General features: G+C 34.9%; 1 protein-coding gene and 1 pseudogene across 1 annotated transcript in view; both read right to left on the bottom strand.

Moving 5' to 3' along the window:
* Positions 1-20,883, bottom strand: part of Sgcz (sarcoglycan zeta) — a 426,262-nt gene that overhangs the window by 56,310 nt on the left and 349,069 nt on the right. The window lies entirely within an intron of this gene.
* On the bottom strand, positions 16,845-17,752 carry LOC143396532 (tubulin beta chain-like; annotated as a pseudogene).

Genomic DNA, 20,883 nt, shown 5'->3' with positions numbered 1-20,883 from the left:
AAATATGTTATCTAACATCTAGAGAAAAAAAATCTATTGTTACCACATGGGTGAGATAATCAGGGCTACCTTTCTTTAATCATGTGTTCCTCCAGTCTTAGAAGGTTACAGGGGGGTCAATAGTATCATGATTTGAGTTTTGATCACTCTCATTTTACAACTTTACTATTTATGAATGTATTCTTCAAAATGCTATTTTTGTTGTAAGACACACACACCAAACACATAATCATTCATAAATATTCTTTATATTGTTGTTTTTTTAAATTTTTCCACTATAGAAGATCAAGCTGAAGGCCTTACACATGCTAGGCAATCACTCCATCACTGAGTTACAAATACAAAGCCACAGCCTTTGTATTTTTTAGGGACTAGGTTTATTCACAGAGTATTAGGTCTGGTCTAATTCTAGCATATGGATACATGACAGTTAGTGATCCACTTTTTCATTGATAACATTTAGCTTGTTTCTAGGATTTTAGAATCAGTAACAATGATGCTGTAAATATTTTGTGTAAGTCTCCTTCCATACTTGGGCAAGTTTTTTTTTTTTGGGGGGGGGGTGGGCAAAGAGTTTTCTAGGGCTTATACTTAGGTGTGGAACTGCTGCAGATTATATACCTGTACTTCAAGTTTACTGGATAATAACGTATTGATTTGCAAACTTGTAGTATGGATTTATGTTCTTAACAAGAGAGTATGAGTATTCCAATAGCTTTGTACCATTACAAACCTTATACTATCAGACTATAATTTTTACCAAGTTGATATGTAAAATGTATGCTTATATTGTTGTAATTTACAAATATTCGTTAATTATTATTGGGGTAAATACTAGGTTTTGTTTATTAGCATTTTATTTTTCTCTAAAATTCCTGCTGTGCCTTTTTTCACATTCTACCTAATTTTGAATTTGTTGATAAGTCTTTACATGCAAAAATGATCATACTCCTTTTCAAATAAATTTGTTAGGAATAGCTTAGTCCTATTTGTGGATTCCTTTATATCATCTTGATTTATAAATTTTTGGTTAACAAAAATGTTATGGTTTGGATATGAGGTGTCCCCTTAAAGCTCCTATATTAATTCAAGAATATCTAGAGGTAAAATGATTCGATTATGAGAGCTGTTACCTAATTGGTCCTTCCTAGATTAAATGGTCTAAATGGGTGGCAACTGGGCTGATGGGGCATGGCTGGAGACGTAGGTTGCTGGGGCTTGTCAAGGAAGGAATCATCTTCTCTGAAGTCCCTAACCCTTTCTCTCTCTGCTTCCTGGCTGCGAGGAACAGGGAAGCACTCCTCTACCATAACTCTGCCCAGAGCAATGGAGTCAGCCTTCCATGGATTGCGCCTCTGAAATTGTGAACCAAAGTAAACTCTTCCTTCTCTAAGTTGTTTTTGTTGAGTTCTTTTGTTACCTTGAGAAAAAGCTAACACTTTTTTGTTTTTATGTGATTAAACAGGACCCGAAACATGATAGGAAATCATTTTCTAGTCATATCCTCAGCCTTTAAAAATCTTCCTTTTTGAGGTAGTAACATTCATTCCTAGTATATTTTGTTTATAAAATTTTTAAATACACATCTTCCTTTTTTTCTGAAAGCTTTTCACAATTTGACCTTGCTAATGATACTTTTTATTAAATATTTTCCATTAAATATGTTATTGGATCCTCTAGCTTGTGTATCAAAACAAAGAAAAGCAATGTATAGCAATTGAAAAGGCAGATTCTTTTTTCACATAGAAAATACAAGGAAATCTACAGTGAAAGGATTTTTTTACATAGAAAATACAAGGATGTATATGAAATATTAAAATTAATAATTTTCTGAACTTGATATTTATTTTGGTAGAAAAATTTAAAATGGCTCACACAGTGTCATTAGTGTTTAAAGATTTTTAGATTCTCTCTCTCTCTCTCTCTCTCTCTCTCTCTATATATATATATATATATATATATATATATATATATATTTCTAGTTGTTGATTGACCTTTATTTTATTTACTTATATGTGGTGCAGAGAATAGAGCCCAGTGCCTCACACATACTAGGCAAGCATTCTACTGCTGAGATACAAGGCACCATCTATATTTCTTTTTAAGCCATAATTTTAAGGTAATATTTTTCTAGAAAATATTCATTTGAGATAATTTCAAATTTCTTGTCATAAAGTATTTTTGTAAAACATTTTATATGGTAGGATGTGCACAGTTTTATGTATACAGTTTGGTAATTTTTGACAAATAAATACACCTGTGTGGCCTGCATATGTTTCCTTGGGTTGCCAGAAGAAACTACCCCAGACAGTGATAACTTTCTGCAAGTACTATACTTTACCACATGATCATCACCACTACATAATCAGTGCACCCTGAGTTTTCAATACAAAAATTGGTTTACAGCTTCCCATTGCTTAATTTTTGCATGGTACAATGCTATTCTTCCTCCTGCTTAAAAGATAAATAGAGCACCACTGGCTTATGAATGCACATTTGTCTTCTGATGCACTGTGAGCTGTGAACCTGGGATTATCAGATCACTCACATTGTCACTCTTATCTCCAAAAGCTGACTTGGGCAGTTGGTTTAGCACCCTGTAGTACTAATGGTAAATGCATCTTATATAAGTGTGGTCAAATAAGGAAACCAATGATAGCAGAGGAAAACATTCAGACACAGAAAACTAAATTATCTCAGTCCATACTTCACAATGCTGCAGTAAATTTTCTCAAAGTGTAATAGTTTGACCATAATGCATAAATCAATGATCAAGAGGAACTATTGTTTTTTTTTCCCCCAGACCAGAAAAATGTGTGTTAAACTGTCATGAAGAAATGTTGCGAGTTGATTTGGACTATTCTATTTTAATATAAATTCATGAGTATACCATGCATGCATCCTAACCTTGCATAAAGACAGTTTAGTAATAAGTGATTTTTAAGTGATAATAGAACAATTTTCTTAAAAGAAAAAAAAATCAAACCCTCAAGTAATGATCTCATCTCACTTTTTTGTAAACCTATTTGGCATAATCTGTGAGCATTATGTGATGAATATGGTAGTTTTTTCACAGGCACACATGGGGCTGAGTCCATCTTCATAGATGGACTTCATAGCCATAGTCTGGTTCTGAAAAGGGTATTATCCTCTTTGACCAAAGCAATTAGAAAACGTGGATCAAATACTCTCCTGAGTTTTGCTTTAAGTCATGAAAAACAATCACTGTCTTTAGATGACAGGCACTGAGCAAGATACAGACTTGAAGCTTTAAAAGTTAGCTTCACTCCCTTGTGGAAACAGCTTGCCTGAGGATTCAGCTAATTAGTGGAAAGAAAGGGCCAGAAGAGAAGGAGCTGCAGGGAAAGGCGCCCCTGAGGATGTTTTTACACCCAGATCCACCAGACAACCCAGGCCAGACTGAGCCCCTGCAAGTGCATGAACCAGTAAATTCCCCTTCCCCCTTCTTGACTTGCTCATAAATTTTGATTTTTTTTAATTGCAATCATTTTTCTCACTTTTTGTCATTGAAGTTTTATGCATCATTCTTTTTGTCTTTCTCATGCTCATCTTTGTTAAATAAAATTTCTAAAAATCTTCCACTTTCAACAATCATTTCACATCCCTTACCCCCACCAAAATGCATTAGTGTTTAAATACAATTAAGTACAAAATCCAGGATTTACTGAAATTAAGGTGTGGGAAGAGGCACTAAATATCCAGAGACAAATTATTTCATGGCTTTTATATTAGGCAAACTAAGCTTCTATTTTACCTTATTCCTAACCTCAGTGGCAAAAATATAGTTACTTTTACTAGCATTTTAATAGTATTTTACAGTTTTTTTTAGAGTACTTTGTGTGAGTCCTAAAATAATTAGAACCATAATAATAATGACAAGGATTGTAATGCCCATATGACCAAATGACCAGCCATTTCATAAACTACTATGGTATTTTTTTCTTGGGTCTTGACTACATGGATTTTGAGAGGATAATGTAAAAATACAGCCTCTGATATTGGCTATGTTTTATAAAGGATGTGAATTCAGACAACTTTGACCTTTTATCTTGTTTATGGAAACCAACTGAACAACACATATGCAAAATATTCTGTTTTTTTATGCATTAGAAAAACCTAAAATTACAGCATTACAAAACTCTCCTTGGCACAAAGTCAACTGGTGAGTTAGTATTCTAGTTTTTTACATTTTATCATCATCCAAGTTGGTCATTACCCTTTCAAAAAAGGCAAAAAATAGCAGCAAAAGGTGGCACGTCTCATGCAGAATAAATACTATCATATCAGAGTAGAAGAGTAGAATCAATGAATACTTAACTAATGAAAGGAACTAGCTTACAACCACAATTTGGTCAGTGCTTTTGCAAAAGTAAAAGAAGAAAAAACTTCCTACTTTTGGTCTGGGTCTGTGGCTCAGTGGTAGAGCACTTGCCTAGCATATATAAGACACTGGGTTTGATCCTTAGCACCACGTAAAAATAAATAAAATAAAAGTATCGTTTCCACCTACAACAACAACAAAAAAAAAAAAAAGAAAGAAAGAAACTTTCTACTTTCTTCTGGTAACATCTTATTCCCTCATTTCTTTTCATATACATTGATAATGTTTAAATGACACTGTATAATTTGTGGAAGTTGGATGAGCTGAGGATGGGTGTTTCCAAGCTTCTTCTTGAGACCGTTCGATAAAAACATTTTTTTCACTGAAGCTTGTTCATTTTATTTTTTGTTTCATAAGGAGGAAGAACTACTGTCCACTTAATTTTTTCTCTCTTTCTCATTTATCAGCTTGCCCTAGAATGCTGCTTTATTTTGACACACCCATAAGGGTAGTTTTACATAAGTTCTTCATATATTTTTTTTTTCTTTACTAACATGACTTTTCTGATTTTTTTATTCCAAATAAGCATTTTAAGAATATCTACTTTGCACTTCAAACACTATCATAAAAAGTTTGCAGTTTGTTAATTTATTTAGTGCACATTTACCTAAATAATATGCAATATAATTTTGTAGTTGTTATATTATAATTTGCAAATATATTCAACTAATAGTGCAATTTCATGATAACTACTGAGTATAAGCTCCTGGCCTAATTTAAAAAAATAATTTTTCTCTATTTTTTTAAACCATTCTACTTTGATAATTTATCACCTAAATGTCAGACTGAAATTCATTTTAACAAGGCATATATTTACTTTTTCTAATATAAAATAACTTTTAAAGAAACCATTACTGATAGTGAATTGTATTCTTGAAAATGTAACCAAAGAGTTGTTATATTTTCTATAAAAATTCTTGAATTATTATACTACTATTTATACTTTTTAATAAGGATACTTTAGGTGTGTTTATTAGCATTTAGTTTTTACATCAAAACTTATATGTTACCTTTTGAGAATAGTAAACTGTATTGTCTCTGAAATTCATTTAGTGTGAACATGCTTTTAGTGTTTAATTAAGTGAATTAAATATTAAAAAGAATAAACTTCAAAGTATGCAATTTATGAAATCATAATAAAGTGGGATAATGTCATACAAATCATAATACACTGTGATACTGTTAGGCAAATGCACAGTATTAATGATTTATTATAGCTAATGCATATTCTTTTGACCATGTTGAATTCTTGGAATTATTTGCTTTGAAGGTATGATGATGATGATGATTATTATTATTATTATTATTATTATTATTATCAATACCAGGGATTGAGCCTAGGGGTACTTAACCACTAAACCACATCCCCACCCCTTTTTTATTTTGAAACAGGGTCTCCCTAAGTTTCTTAGGGCCTTGCTAAGTCTCTGAGGCTGACTTTGAACTTGGGATCCTCCTGCCTCAGCTTCCTGAGCCACTAGGATTACAGGTGTGTGCCACCACCTCTGGCTGAAAATATTATTTATGATGTTCAAAGTAGCATCAAATACATTTGGCTTCTATAAAAATGTTCAGAGAGGGCATTTGGATCAAACACTTATATCAGAAAAGATGATCTGGTCTATGATGCAATGAAACAATCCCCCAGATATGAGTGGCTTAAGGTGACTAGGGTTTGTTTTTGTCCATACTGTTTTACAGCAGGGCCAGCAGAAGGAATTTTTGTCATTATGCCATACTCTCATGAGGAGCTATGTCATAAGACTTTTTTTTTTTTTTTTAAGATTGCAGCGACAAGGAAAAGTGATATGGCCAACTGATCACAGATTACACTATGTATATTATAAGAGCTTTTCTCCTTCATGCAACTGATTCTTAAATAAATAAGAAGCTTTAGCTGGTAAAACTCATGTATTTAGAAATTAAGAAATTCACTTTAAAATAGGTGATGCACAATATTTCTAAATGAAGGTCACAATTGGGAAGGGTTTCAAATTGAATAATAATCATAATATTATTATGAAAAGTTATCCAATCAGTATTTACAGGGACATTTACAACTTCAGATGTCTATATTAAATTTGAAGGAGGGTTAAGAATTAATAGTCAAACATTTAGATTGAGGAGATAGAAAACATCACCCACAAAAGAAAAAATATATAAATTCTCAAAATGCAGATAAAAAAAAATGAATGTCAGATCAGACATTAATGAAATAAAACACAGCCTTATAATATATTAGTTCAGTGGTGCCACTAGTAGATGATAAAAGTTAATAAACTGAGAAATTTCTGTTAAAATTGATTAAGAAAAAAGTAAAATGTCACAAATGATAATTAACATTAATGAAAAAAGGATATTACTACAGACACTGTAGATGTTAAAATGGTCCAAATATTTTTTAGCAACTTTACATCAATACATTTGAAAATTTAGTTGACAAGGATAAATGCCTACAAAATATTACTTACCAAATTGACTTAGATAAACTCTATAAACTCCTTTCACATTATATAAATGACACAGTTTGTTGGAAGCTTTCCTTGTAACCTCAAGAAGAAAAAGCCACTTATTGTTGATAATTACACTTAGCATTTTTCTAACCAGAGGAATAAAATCAGAAAAAATAGTAAAATAGTTGGATACATTAGTAGAATTGGAAAGAAACAGAAGTATATTATTCACAGATGACATGATTAAAAATGTAGAAAAACCAAAGGATCCACAAATAAACACAGAAATAAGTGAATGAACCCAGATTTCTGAAAAAGCCAATGTATAAATATCAACTTTATTTTAGAAAATAAAAGGTAAATAACTTGTACAACAGAACCAGAGATAAAACTGCCATAACTTTCATATAGTGTGAGTTTATTCTAAGAATAACAAAGAATCTACATGTAAATCATTCAAATGACTAAAATTTTAACAATGTAATGAATATTTAAGAATGATCATTGGTTGTTAGATTTTAACTTGAATGTAGGTTTGTACAAAAAAAAGATCTACATATTTTTCTGTGATACTATATCAGTAGAAGATAAATTATTCTTCTCAATTGCACCTTTATAATCCCATATAATATAAAATATTACATATAATACTCTCTTGGTCTTCATGTATACCAATGTGGCATTTAAACAACGTTTCTTCAGTCTTATACAATACAAAGTATTAATTATAAATCAATTAGAATACATTTATTAAATACACATGATATTTAAGATAGTATGTTAAGAACCATGTGTATGGAAATAAAATCTCTGTACTAAGAAGATTATAACATATTGTAACTAAAAAAATACACAGTGCCTATAACTAAAACCTATATAGATTGTTTGATTATGTTAATCAATGCTATTTCCTCATGAGAGATATCATAATCAATCTGTTAATTCTCACAAGTATAGCTTTAAAAAGAAGCCAGCAAGTTTTTAGACTAAAAGTCAATATTTTACTAGGAATGAAAAACCTTTTGTACACCAAAACTTTAGAAAAAATTTTAAAACAATAATTCTGATCCCCAGGAAATGATTCCAAGTATATGTAGCAAATTAGGAAATATTTATTAAACAAAAAAACTTATTTTAAAACTCAGTAGAGGGCTGGGGATATGGCTCAAGCGGTAGCACACTCGCCTGACATGTGTGCGGCCTGGGTTCGATCCTCAGCACCACATACAAAAAAGATGTTGTGTCCGCCGAAAACTAAAAAATAAATATTAAAAGAAAATTATCTCTCTCTCTCGCTCTCTCTCTCTCTTAAAGAAAAAATAAAAAAAAAAACTCAGTAGAAGCAGTGACTCTGTATCATTTGATGCATGAACCACTTACTTCTTATCCAGTCCTATATAATAGAACTTCCACTTTTTAAGTGCAGCCATGAACACAGGGTTCCCTTTCTAGCCAACTTCTGTGCAAGGCTGTGATATTTTTTAGGAAGGGAAGGGAGTCAGACCACCCTCCAACTACCTATTGCAAAGTATAAGATCTTTGTGAGTGCAACAAGAGGCAGGAGGGTGTGTTGGGGGGAGGACTTTATTTTCATTGTATTCCCACTGCTAAGATGGAGACTTTACTTTGAACGCGGTCGGATGCAAAATGGCCCTCCTCTTGGTCTTTCACAGTATGGAGTCTATCCCAGGGCAGCTAGTCAAGGAGACTAGTGGCAACATTCAACCCCCACTTCTGCCAAATGAGAGGTATCATTTGACGGTGTCATCCTTCCTAAGCAAGGAGTCGCTCAGAAATTTACTAATTTTCAAGCTTCTATATCCAGAGCTATACCTCTAAGTTTTTGCCCAAGGGAAGAGGCAAGGTATAAAAGAGAGAGCTCTGAAGCTCTTCCAATTAATGTTATTTGCAGTAGAATTGGAGCAAATTCATAAAGAAGGCTACTTTGAAAAATGATGAAGTTGTGATGAGAAGTATTTAAGAAGAGACCAAAACTTCATCAAAGACATATGCTAAACCATAGGCCGGCCGGTGGGGCAGAGAGAAGTGGAAAAAAGACAGCTAAGAGGAGCCCTCTGGGGGTCAGAACACATCTTGAAAAATGAAAGGAAAAACTAGCACTGAAAAGGAGTCAGGATTTAACTGGATTAGTCCCTGGAATAATTTTTGTGTCAGGGTCTTGTTGGAGACATCAGAAAATCAGTCACCAAGTAGTGGGGTTTATTGGCTCCATGTGTTTAGGGAAAGACAAACACAACCCTGAAAAGGCCACTGCCATTCTACCTGACATTTTCATGCTCAAAGCTATAACCTATGACAGACAAGTGGGGTGGGGAGGAGAGAAGGGAAGGAAATAGACTTTAATATAATAATTCAGGCTGTCACTCAAATAACAAGCCCTGAGAGTAAAGGAATGGAGAAACGGTCACGAGAGTTTTAAAACAAATACCTAAATCTCTCAATTTCCAATGAAAAATAGAAGACTTAAAAAGATACAGGAAAGTCTGACCCACAGATGAAGAAACATGGCTGGCAATAGAAACTGTTCATAGGGCTGGATGTAACATTTAACAAAGAAAGACATCAAAGTACTCCTTAGAAATATGTTTCAAAAATTAAGGAAATTATGTTGAAAGAATTAAATAAAGATATGATAAATTATTTCATCAATTGAAAAATATCAATAAAGATACAGAAATTATCAAAGGATCCAATGAAGATTCTAAAGTTAAAAAATACAATAAATGAGTAAAAAACATCATTAGGAAGATTTCACAGTAGAATTAAACTGGCAGAAGAAAAAGTTAATAACATTGAAGATAACAAAGATTTTGAAATCTGAAACATGGAGAGAAAATGAATGAAGAGAAATCAATAGGACTTCAGAGAAATGTGGGGCAACATTGAAGACATGAACATGTATAAGGGAAATACTAGGAACAGATGAATGACAGGAAAAGAATATATATTTGAATAAGTAATTCCTGAAACACTCTTAAAATTCATTTAAAAAATAATATCCAAGAAGTGTGATGAGATCCAAAAAGACTAAATAAAGAGATAATAAATATACACATTGTAGTGACAGTGATTAAAGCCAAAGGCAAGGAGACAATCTTGAAGGCAGAAAGTAAAAAAGTCTCACCACTTACTAGAATAGTAGCAGAGCTCTATCAATCACAAATTCTAAATGTCTTTAAAAAATGAAGGCAAAATAAATATATTCCCATATAAAGAAAGACTGAGTAAATTTTTTGCCAGCTGATCAACATGATAAGAAATGCTAAAAAGAAGTCTTAGCTAAAAGCAAGAACCTAAAGGAAAGACAGTATAAGGAATCAGACATAACTTTCCTATGTTCATATATGAATGAATACATGGTCATTTAAACTCCACATCATGTATAACAAGAAGAATGAGGTCCAAAGTACCATAAGTTATACTTCATGTATGTATAATATGTCAAAATACATTCTACTGTCATGTATATCTAAAAAAATAACAACAACAACAAGAAAAAAGAAAAGACAGTTATAAAGACAGAATAAACACACATTTTGGCTCCTTTGTTCTTTTCACTGACTTATATAGTACTGTATTAAACATTAGGTATATAATTTTATTTTTTGGTCCTATAATATAGGAAATATATTTACTATAAAATAACAAATAAGTGAATGGGAGCAAAATTTATTTGGATAAAGAAATACCTCCAGACAGAAATTTGAAACCAGAAGTAAAAAACAAAATGAATAATATATTTTAAAAAACTATGCTTATGTACTTTCTTCTCTCAAATGATTTAAAAGATGTAAGAGTATGTAAGTAATAGTATAACAACATATTTTGTTTTATTAATATATACAAGCGTAATATGTATAAAGATAATAATGGCACAAAATGAAGGGTAAGTGCAGCAAAATACGAATGAATATTTCATTATGTATGTTGAAGTTAAACTAATGTAGGTATGAAGTAGATTTTTATAAACTGAGATATATTTTGTAATTACTAAACAAAATTATTTATAGACTTCAGTACCCTACGTAAGGCTTCTCAGGTGCCCCACTTTCCTTTGTAAGTTTTAGTAGATAATTTAAAGAAATCACAGTGTTATATGAGAAATTATTTAGCCAATGCAAAATAAAGCAATACTTTGTTTTAAGGAATAAAATATAATAGAGGAATAAAAAACATAAGACAAATGTCAATAAAATGGCAGATATCAATCCAACTATATCAATAATATTACATGTGATTGAATTAGAGAGTCTAACAAAAAGGAAGTTTTGAGTTTGGATTTTAAAAAATACAACTATGCCCTCTTATTTTTATCTATTTATCTATCTATTTATTTATTTATTTTCTCAAATTGAAACCGTGGACACTCAATCACTGGGCCATAGCCACAGCTTTTCTATTTTTTAATATTTTATTAGAGACAGTGTCTTGTATAGGTCACTAAATTGCTGAGGCTATCTTTGAACTCCCAATCCTCCTGCCTCTGTCTCCTAAGCCACTGGGATTTCAGGCATGTGCCACTGTGCCTGACCTGCTGTCACACTTTTGTATCAAAAATTCAAATGGGTATCGCTATACCGCCTGATTCGCACTTCCTGCTTAGAATTGCTTTTGCTATTCTGGGTCTTTTATTTTTCCATATGAATTTCATGATTGCTTTATCTATTTCTACAAGCAATGCCTTTGGGATTTTGATTGGCATTGCATTAAACCTATATAGAACTTTTGGTAATATCGCCATTTTGATGATGTTAGTTCTGCCTATCCATGAACAGGGTATATTTTTCCATCTTCTAAGATCTTCTTCTACTTCTCTCTTTAGGGTTCTGTAGTTTTCATTGTATAAATCTTTCACCTCTTTTGTTAGGTTGATTCCCAAGTATTTTATTTTTTTTGAGGATATTGTGAATGGAGTGGTTTTCCTCATTTCCATTTCAGAAGTTTTGTTGCTGATATACAGGAATGCCTTTGATTTATGCGTGTTGATTTTATATCCTGCTACTTTGCTGAATTCATTTATTAGTTCTAGTAGTTTTTTTGTAGACCCTTTTGGGGCTTCTAGGTATAAAATCATGTCATCCGCAAATAATGATAATTTAAGTTCTTCTTTTCCAATTTTTATGCCTTTAATTTCTTTCGTCTGTCTAATTGCTCTGGCCAGTGTTTCGAGAACTATATTGAATAGAAGTGGTGATAGAGGGCATCCCTGTCTTGTTCCAGATTTTAGAGGGAATGCCTTCAATTTTTCTCCATTCAGAATGATGCTAGCCTGAGGCTTAGCATAGATAGCTTTTACAATGTCAAGGTAATTTCCTGTTATCCCTAGTTTTTCTAATGCTTTGAACATAAAGGGATGCTGTATTTTGTTGAATGCTTTTTCTGCATCTATCGAGATGATCATATGGTTCTTATCTTTAAGTCTATTGATGTGGTGAATAACATTTATTGATTTCCGTATATTGAACCATCCTTGCATCCCAGGGATGAATCCTACTTGATCATGGTGCACAATTTTTTTGATGTGCCTTTGTATCCGATTCGCCAGAATTTTATTGAGGATTTTTGCATCTAGGTTCATCAGGGATATTGGTCTGTAGTTTTCTTTCTTTGAGGTGTCTTTGTCTGGTTTCGGAATCAACGTGATGTTGGTCTCATAGAATGAATTTGGAAGAGCTCCCTCTTTTTCTATTTCCTGAAATAACTTGAAAAGTATTGGTATTAATTCTTCTTTAAAAGTTTTGTAAAACTCCGCTGTATACCCATCCGGTCCTGGGCTTTTCTTGGTGGGTAGTCTCTTGATTGCTTCTTCAATTTCCTCCATTGATATTGGTCTGTTCAAATTGTGTGTATCCTCCTGACTCAGTCTGGGCAAATCATATGTCTTAAGAAATTTATCGATGTCTTCACTATCTTCTATTTTATTGGAATATAGGTTTTCAAAATAATTTCTAATTGTCTTCTGTATTTCTGTAGCATCTGTTGTGATATTGCCTTTTTCATCCCGTATGTTAGTAATTTGAGTTCTCTCTCTTCTTCTCTTCGTTAGCATGGCTAAGGGTCTGTCAATCTTGTTTATTTTTTCGAAGAACCAACTTTTAGTTTTGTTGATTTTTTCAATAGTTTCTTTTGTTTCAATTTCGTTGATTTCCGCTCTGATTTTAATTATTTCTTGCCTTCTGCTGCATTTGCTCAGGCGGTATAGCGATACCAGATTTCAAACTATATTACAGAGCAATAGTAACAAAGACAGCATGGTACTGGTACCAAAACAGGCGGGTGGACCAATGGTACAGAATAGAGGACACAGAGACCAATCCACAAAGTTACAACTATATTATATTTGATAAAGGGGCTAAAAGCATGCAATGGAGGAAGGATAGCATCTTCAACAAATGGTGTTGGGAAAACTGGAAATCCATATGCAACAAAATGAAACTGAACCCCCTCCTCTCACCATGCACAAAAGTTAACTCAAAATGGATCAAAGACCTTGATATCAAATCAGAGACTCTGCGTCTGATAGAAGAAAAAGTTGGCTACGATCTACATATAGTGGGGTTGGGCTCCAAATTCCTTAATAGGACACCCATAGCACAAGAGTTAATAGCAAGAATCAACAAATGGGACTTACTTAAACTAAAAAGTTTTTTCACAGCAAGAGAAACAATAAGAGAAGTAAATAGGGAGCCTACATCATGGGAACAAATATTTACTCCTCACACATCAGATAGAGCCCTAATATCCAGAATATACAAAGAACTCAAAAAATTAGACAATAAGATAACAAATAACCCAATCAACAAATGGGCCAAGGACCTGAACAGAAACTTCTCAGAGGAGGACATACAATCAATCAACAAGTACATGAAAAAATGCTCACCATCTCTAGCAGTCAGAGAAATGCAAATCAAAACCACCCTAAGATACCATCTCACTCCAGTAAGATTGGCAGCCATTATGAAATCAAACAACAACAAGTGCTGGCGAGGATGTGGGGAAAAGGGTTCTCTTGTACATTGCTGGTGGGGCTGCAAATTGGTGCGGCCAATTTGGAAAGCAGTATGGAGATTCCTGGGAAAGCTGGGAATGGAACCACCATTTGACCCAGCTATTGCCCTTCTCGGACTATTCCCTGAAGACCTTAAAAGAGCGTATTACAGGGATACTGCCACATCGATGTTCATAGCAGCACAATTTACAATAGCTAGATTGTGGAACCAACCCAGATGCCCTTCAATGGATGAATGGATTAAAAAAATGTGGCATCTATACACCATGGAGTATTACGCAGCACTAAAAAATGACAAAATCTTGGAATTTGCAGGGAAATGGATGGCACTAGAGCAGATTATGCTTAGTGAAGCTAGCCAATCCCTAAAAAACAAATACCAAATGTCATCTTTGATATAATGAGAGCAACTAAGAATAAAGCAGGGAGGAAGAGCAGGAAGAAAAGATTAACATTAAACAGAGACATGAGGTGGGAGGGAAAGGGAGAGAAAAGGAGAATTGCTTGGAAACGGAGGGAGACCCTCATTGTTATACTAAATTACATATAAGAGGTTGTAAGTGGAATGGGAAAATAAACAAGGTGAGAAATGAATTACAGTAGAAGGGGTAGAGAGAGAAGATGGGAGGGGAGGGGAGGGGGGATAGTAGAGGATAGGAAAGGTAGCAGAATACAACAGTTACTATTATGGTATTATGTAAAAATGTGGATGTGTAACCCATGTGATTCTGCAATCTGTACTTGGGGTAAAAAAGGGAGTTCATAACTCACTTGAAGCTAATGTATGCTAATGTATGAAATATGATATGTCAAGAGCTTTGTAGGGTTTTGAACAACCAATAAAAAAAAATTAAAAAAAAAAAAGAAAGATCGGAAAAAAAAAATTCAAGTGGGTTGAGAATAATAGTACAGAAAAATTTGTGTCATGCCAAGAGCAACCATTTGAAAGTTGGGGTAGTTGTTCTAATTTTGGACAAAATAGTCTTTAAACACAAAATATACATTCCATAGATAAAGAGTATCACTTTTTAAGTGATAAAAATGTCATTTCACCCTAAAGATATGATAATTACTAGCTTCTGTGCACCTAACAGCAGATCACTAATCCATATGCAGCAAAACATACAAGAATTATAGAGAAATAGACAATGTATCAACAAAAATGTCTGCAAACTTCTGTACTCTATGTAAGGCCCCTCAGTTTGCCCCACTATCCTTTTTTTTGTCAAGAAACAGTATCTTGATTGGTCAGTATACTGGATGGCAGTATGTTTTCCTCTGTAAATTTGAACACAAGATGGATCCTTAAAAGTTCTTGGGTACTGGCCTTGTCCACAGCCTAGACCAGAACACCAGGTGCACTTCCTCACTCAGAGCCAGAAACTGCCGAGCCAACCTGGAGAGGAGCACCAAGCTGTGGTTCCCTATCCATTAATGTGTGGCTGCACCCAAACCAGCTCCATCTTGGGACACGGCAGTTACCGCCATAGCCCTTTCCATCTGGTAATCTCCATCATGGAACAACAGGGCCAGGAGGCAGCTGCCTGTTGAAGTACCAGATGCCACAGTGTGCCATCACCAAACAGGCCACCCAACACCATTGTACAGCCCATCTTTCCATCCCCATCTCTGAAGGTAGTTGCCTCCATTTGGAACACCTCCACCACCATCTTGAATTACTTCAGCTTATCACCTCCACCACTTTTAGTTGGGACAGAATTCATCTTGAGACATGGACTGAAACCTGGAAGTCCAACAGGAAAGAACCTACAGGCTTAATGCTACTGAGGCCACAAACTAGGGACATGGCTGCTTCCATCTAGGAACAAGACCCAGGACCTGGAAGACCGTCACCAGGGTCCCTGTGGGCCTGGTTGCACCAGAGGTATCCCTATGAGGTGTAATGACAGTCACTATCCTGTTGCAGAGGCAGCAGGGAACCTTGCATGGGGCTGCTTCTCTTTTTTTTTTTTTTCCAACTCCCATTTATTTTTGGCTCTTGGGGCAATGTCATGTTTTCAATATGGAAAAAAGCAGCAACTTCAACACAAATTAGAAATCTGAAATGTAGAATAGGACAAAAATCAACAGTAGGAAGGAAAAAGCAATAGCAAAAGAAATGAGGTTTTTTTTTTTTTAAAGGGTTTTGTTGCCCCTCCTCTGGAGAGTGACTCACATTTAGGTGATAGTACATACCTTTCCACATACCAGGCATGTTACTCTTTGGAGGGGGGGGTGAAAAGGTGGGGGTTGGGGAAGGCAAATTCTAGAAGCTTAGGGACCAAGGCTGGCCTTCTCCTTTTTGAAATGCACTGTGAGAGAAGCAAGCAGAAAGAGGAAGGATTCTCATCTCCTAGAGTGGGGCACATTCCTCCAAAAGGAGAGTACAACACAGGACAGCTGAGAAGGAGTCTGCAAATGGAAATGATACTGATAACACCGCTCCTAAAACTGAGATGGAGCATGGAAATGCCTAAAAATGACTGTAAAAGCATAGATTTCCCTCTTTAAAAAAATGTCCTAAAATGAAAAATCCCATCCCCATCACAAGTGATTTCTACCTGCTGCTACCTTCTACCATGTACTAATTTGCCTTAGGATGGTGGCCACTGAAAGCACTTGGCTAGTTCTAAATGGGATCTGTACAAGAACCCACTTCTTGGGAGAATAATTTTGGAAACAGAAAGTGTTAACTAGACAGATGTGAAAAGTAGGTACCAGAAAGAAATGCAGGGTAATCCAGAACGGAAGAAATTCAAGTTTGCCAGAGTGGAAAGAGGAGACATTCAAGAAACAATATTTATTGAGCACCTAATATGGGCCAGGCACTGTTCTGCATGCCTCCCAAAAGGAAATAAAAAAGGAGAAGAAAAAAAAAAGCAGTGAACACAAATTCTGAAGAAAGGGGCAGGCGAAGGCTGGGGAACTGAGAAGGCTGAGGTGATTGGGGGGAGCCGCCTTAGGCCTCCTCAACAAAATCCTCTTCCTCTTCTGCGGTGGCATCCTGGTACTCGGAGACGAGGTCGTTCATGTTGCTCTCAGCCTCAGTGAACTCCATCTCGTCCATACTCTCACCTGTGTACCCGTGGAGGAAGGCCTTTGGCAGAACATCTGAGATGGCTTGAAGAGCTCCTGGATGGCTGTGCTCTTGACGATGAAGGTAACTGCCATCTTGAGGCCATGAGGGGGGATGCCACGAAGTAGCTGCTGGTGGCCGAGACGAGGTGGTTCAGGTCTCCATAGGTTGGTGTGGTCAGCTTGAGGGTATGGAAGCAGATGTCATAAAGGGCATCATGTTCTCTACCAACTGATGGATGGAGAGGGTGGCATTACAGGGTTCAACCACCATATCAGGCACTTTGGGTGGGGCACTACACTGAAGGTGTTCATGATGCAGTAGGATACTCTTCCCGGATCTTGCTAATGAGCAGGATGCCCATTCTGGAGCCTGTGCCCCCTCCCAGTGAGTGGGTCAGCTGGAAGCCCTGCAGGAAGTCACAGCTCTCTGCCTCCTTCCACACTACATCCAGGACTGAGTCAACCAGCTCAGCCCCTTCTGTATAGTGACCCTTGGCCAGTTGTTACCTGCTCCAGACTGACCAAAAACAAAGTTGTCTGGCTGAAGATCTGGCCAAAGGACCTGAGCGAACAGAGTCCATAGTCCCAGGTTCTATATCCATCAGGATAGCACGAGGAACATATTTGCCACCTGTGGCAATACACAGAGATGCGGTCCAGCTGCAGGTCACTGTCCCCACAGTAGGTACCGGTGGGGTCGAGGCTGTGTTCATCACTGATCACCTCCCAGAACTTGGCACAGATCTGGGTGCCACACTGACCGGCCTGGATGTGCACGATTTCCCTCATGGCTAGAATTTATTTTAATTTAGTTTTGCTCGCCTCCATGTATGCTTGGGGCAAGGAAATATGTAGCTCGTTTTCTGTGCTGGTCGGGAGCTGAAAGAAGGAACGTGCCCAGGAGGATGGAGCAGCAAGATCCGAACCTAACGGTAGGAAGATTCTGCTTCTCTCTCTCTCTCTTTTTTCCTTTCTCCTGCTAACCAACAATGTTTTTGTTTCCCCTTTCATGTGTGCTATTGTTCAATACCTCTATATTCTCACAGCCTACCTCATAAGCATCACATTCTATCTGCCCTCTGTCTACCACTAGAAACTGTAAACACTTATGCAAATCTACTGGCTGTATGATAGAAGATAATTTTTGTTTATAGTGAAAAAACTGTAAGTTTCTTAATAGAAGCTAATTTATTTAGGGCTACATATTAGTTGAATTGGGTGCTGTAAACATTGATCTCCCCTTTAAAGGTGAAGTATTTGTAACATAGGGACACGATGACATTATAGGTAGAATCTACAATACTTCAGATCCACACTGCAAGAGAAGAATACACATAGACATCATGAAAAAACAAGGGAGGAAAATACTTCAAAGAAACCAACATACTATAATAATAGAATCCACGGACAGCACAGTAAAAGAAATGACACAGAAGGAGGTCAGAATAATTAAAGTGATCTGCAAATTAAAGAATGACTTAAGTGAGCAAATACAGGCAAAAATTGACCACTCCAACAAATAGATAAGAGAGCAAAAACAGGCAACAATTGATCACATAAACAAAGAGATAAGAGAGAAAATGCAGGTAGTAAAAGATAACTTCAGAAAGAGATAATAGATTTTAAAAAAAAAAAGACTTACCCCCCCCCAGAAATCCTTGAAATGAAGAAAACAATAAACCAAATAAAAACTAAATAGAAAGTACCTCCAACAGACTAGTTCACTTGGAAGACAGAAACTCAGACAATGAAAACAAATATACAATCTGGAAAATAAAGTTGACCACACAGTGAAGATGGTCAGAAACCATGAACAGAACATCCAAAAATTATGGGAGAACATAAAAAAAAAATCTAAAATCTATCAGAATAGAGTAAGGCACAGAATTTCAAACCAAAGGAATGCATAACCTCTTCAATGAAATAATATCAGGAAATTTCCCAAACATGGAGAATGAACCGGAAAATCAAATACAAGAGGCTTACAGAACACCAAATGTACAAAATTACCACAGATTTACACCAAGGCACATTATAATGAAAATGCTTAGCATAAAGAATAAGGATAGAATTTTAAAGGCTGCAAGAGAGAGGAATCAGATTACATACAGGGGGAGACAAGTTGGAATCTCAGCAGATTTTTCAATCCAGACCCTCAAGGGCAGGAGATCCTGGAACAACATAATCAGTAACTGAAAGAAAATGGATGTAAACCAAGAATCTCATATCCAATAAAATTAAGCTTCAGAATTGATGATGAAATAAAAACCTTCCATGATAAACAAAAATTAAAAGAATTTACAATGAGAAAGCCTGCATTACAGAACATTCTTGGAAAAATATTCCCTGAGGAGGAAATGAAAAACAACAATGAAAATCTGCAAAGGGAGGAACTACACTAAATGAAAGACCAATCAAAGGAGAAACCAAGTCAAGTTAAAAGCCAAAATGAACCCAAATTACCAGGAATACAAAACCATATTTCAATAATAACCCTAAATGTGAATGGTCTAAACTCATCAATTAAAAGACACAGACTGGCAGATTGTATTTTAAAAATTGATCCAACAATATGCAGCTTTAAAAGACTCATCTCACAGGAAAAGACATCCACAGAGAGAAAGTGAAAGGATGTTAAAAATGTTTCACTGACATGGAGCGCATAAACAAGCAGGGGTTTTCATCCTCTTGTCAAAGTGAACTTCAAACCAAAGTTAGTGAAAAGGAATAAAGAAGGACATTTCATACTGCTTTAGGCAATCAACAAAACATAAAAATCATAAATACCTATGCCCCATTGTTTGGGGCATCTATGTATGTCAAACAAACCCCAAAATTGAACTTCCAAAATTAAATAGACTATAACACAACAATACTGGGTGACTTTAACACACCTCTCTCACCACTGAATAGCTTTTCTAATCAAAGACTAAACAAAGTAACTATAGAACTCAATATGTCATTAATAATGTAGACTTAACAGACATATATAGAATACTACATCCATCAACTAGCAAATACACCTTTTTTTTCAGCAGCATATGGATTTTTCTCCAAAATAGAACACATGTTATGTCATAAAGCAGGTCTTCATAAATACAAAAGAATAGAAATACTACCCAGCATTCTATTGGACCATAATGGAAAGAAATTAGATATCAATGATAAAGTAAAAAATAGAAGCTACTCCAAACCTGGAGACTAAATAATACACTACTGAATGACCCATGGATAACAGAAGATATCAGGGAGGAAATAAAATTCTTAGAGGTAAATGAGAACTCAAATCAACATATTAAAATCTCTGGGACACGATGAAGGTAGTTCACTGTAATAAGCTCATTCATTAAATGAAGAAAAAGTCAACAAATAAATGACCTGACATTACATCTCAGAACCTAGAAAAAGAGGAACAAACCAACACCAAAAGAAGTAGATAACAGGAAATAATTAAAATTTTATATTAAATTTAATTTTTAATTAAAAAATTAAAAGAAGAAAAAATTCAAAATAGTTTCTAATTGTCTTCTGAATTTCAATAGTGTCTGCCATGATGTTTTCTTTTTTTACCACAAATTTTAGTAATTTGAGTTTTCTCTCTCCTTCTTTTCATTAGGGTGGCTAAAGGTTTGTCAATTTTATTTTTTTTTAAAAAAACATCTTTTTGTTTTGTTAATTTTTAAAATTGCTTTTTTTGTTTTAATTTCATTGGTTTCAACTCTGATTTTAATTATTTCCTGTCTTTTACTTCTTTTGGTGTTTGTTTGTTTCTCTTTTTCTAGGATTTTGACATTTAATGTCGTGTCATTTATTTTATGATTCCAAACTTATCGTATGAGGCTATTATCTTCCTGATACCAAAATCAGAGACACATCAAGGAAAGAAATTTCAGACCAATATCCATGATAAACATAGATGC

Source organism: Callospermophilus lateralis, chromosome 4 (genome assembly GCF_048772815.1).
Source record: "Callospermophilus lateralis isolate mCalLat2 chromosome 4, mCalLat2.hap1, whole genome shotgun sequence".
Classification (NCBI taxonomy): Eukaryota; Metazoa; Chordata; class Mammalia; order Rodentia; family Sciuridae; genus Callospermophilus; species Callospermophilus lateralis.
The sequence above is the reverse complement of the archived record's forward strand: the minus strand, read 5'-3'. Positions and strand labels throughout refer to the sequence as shown.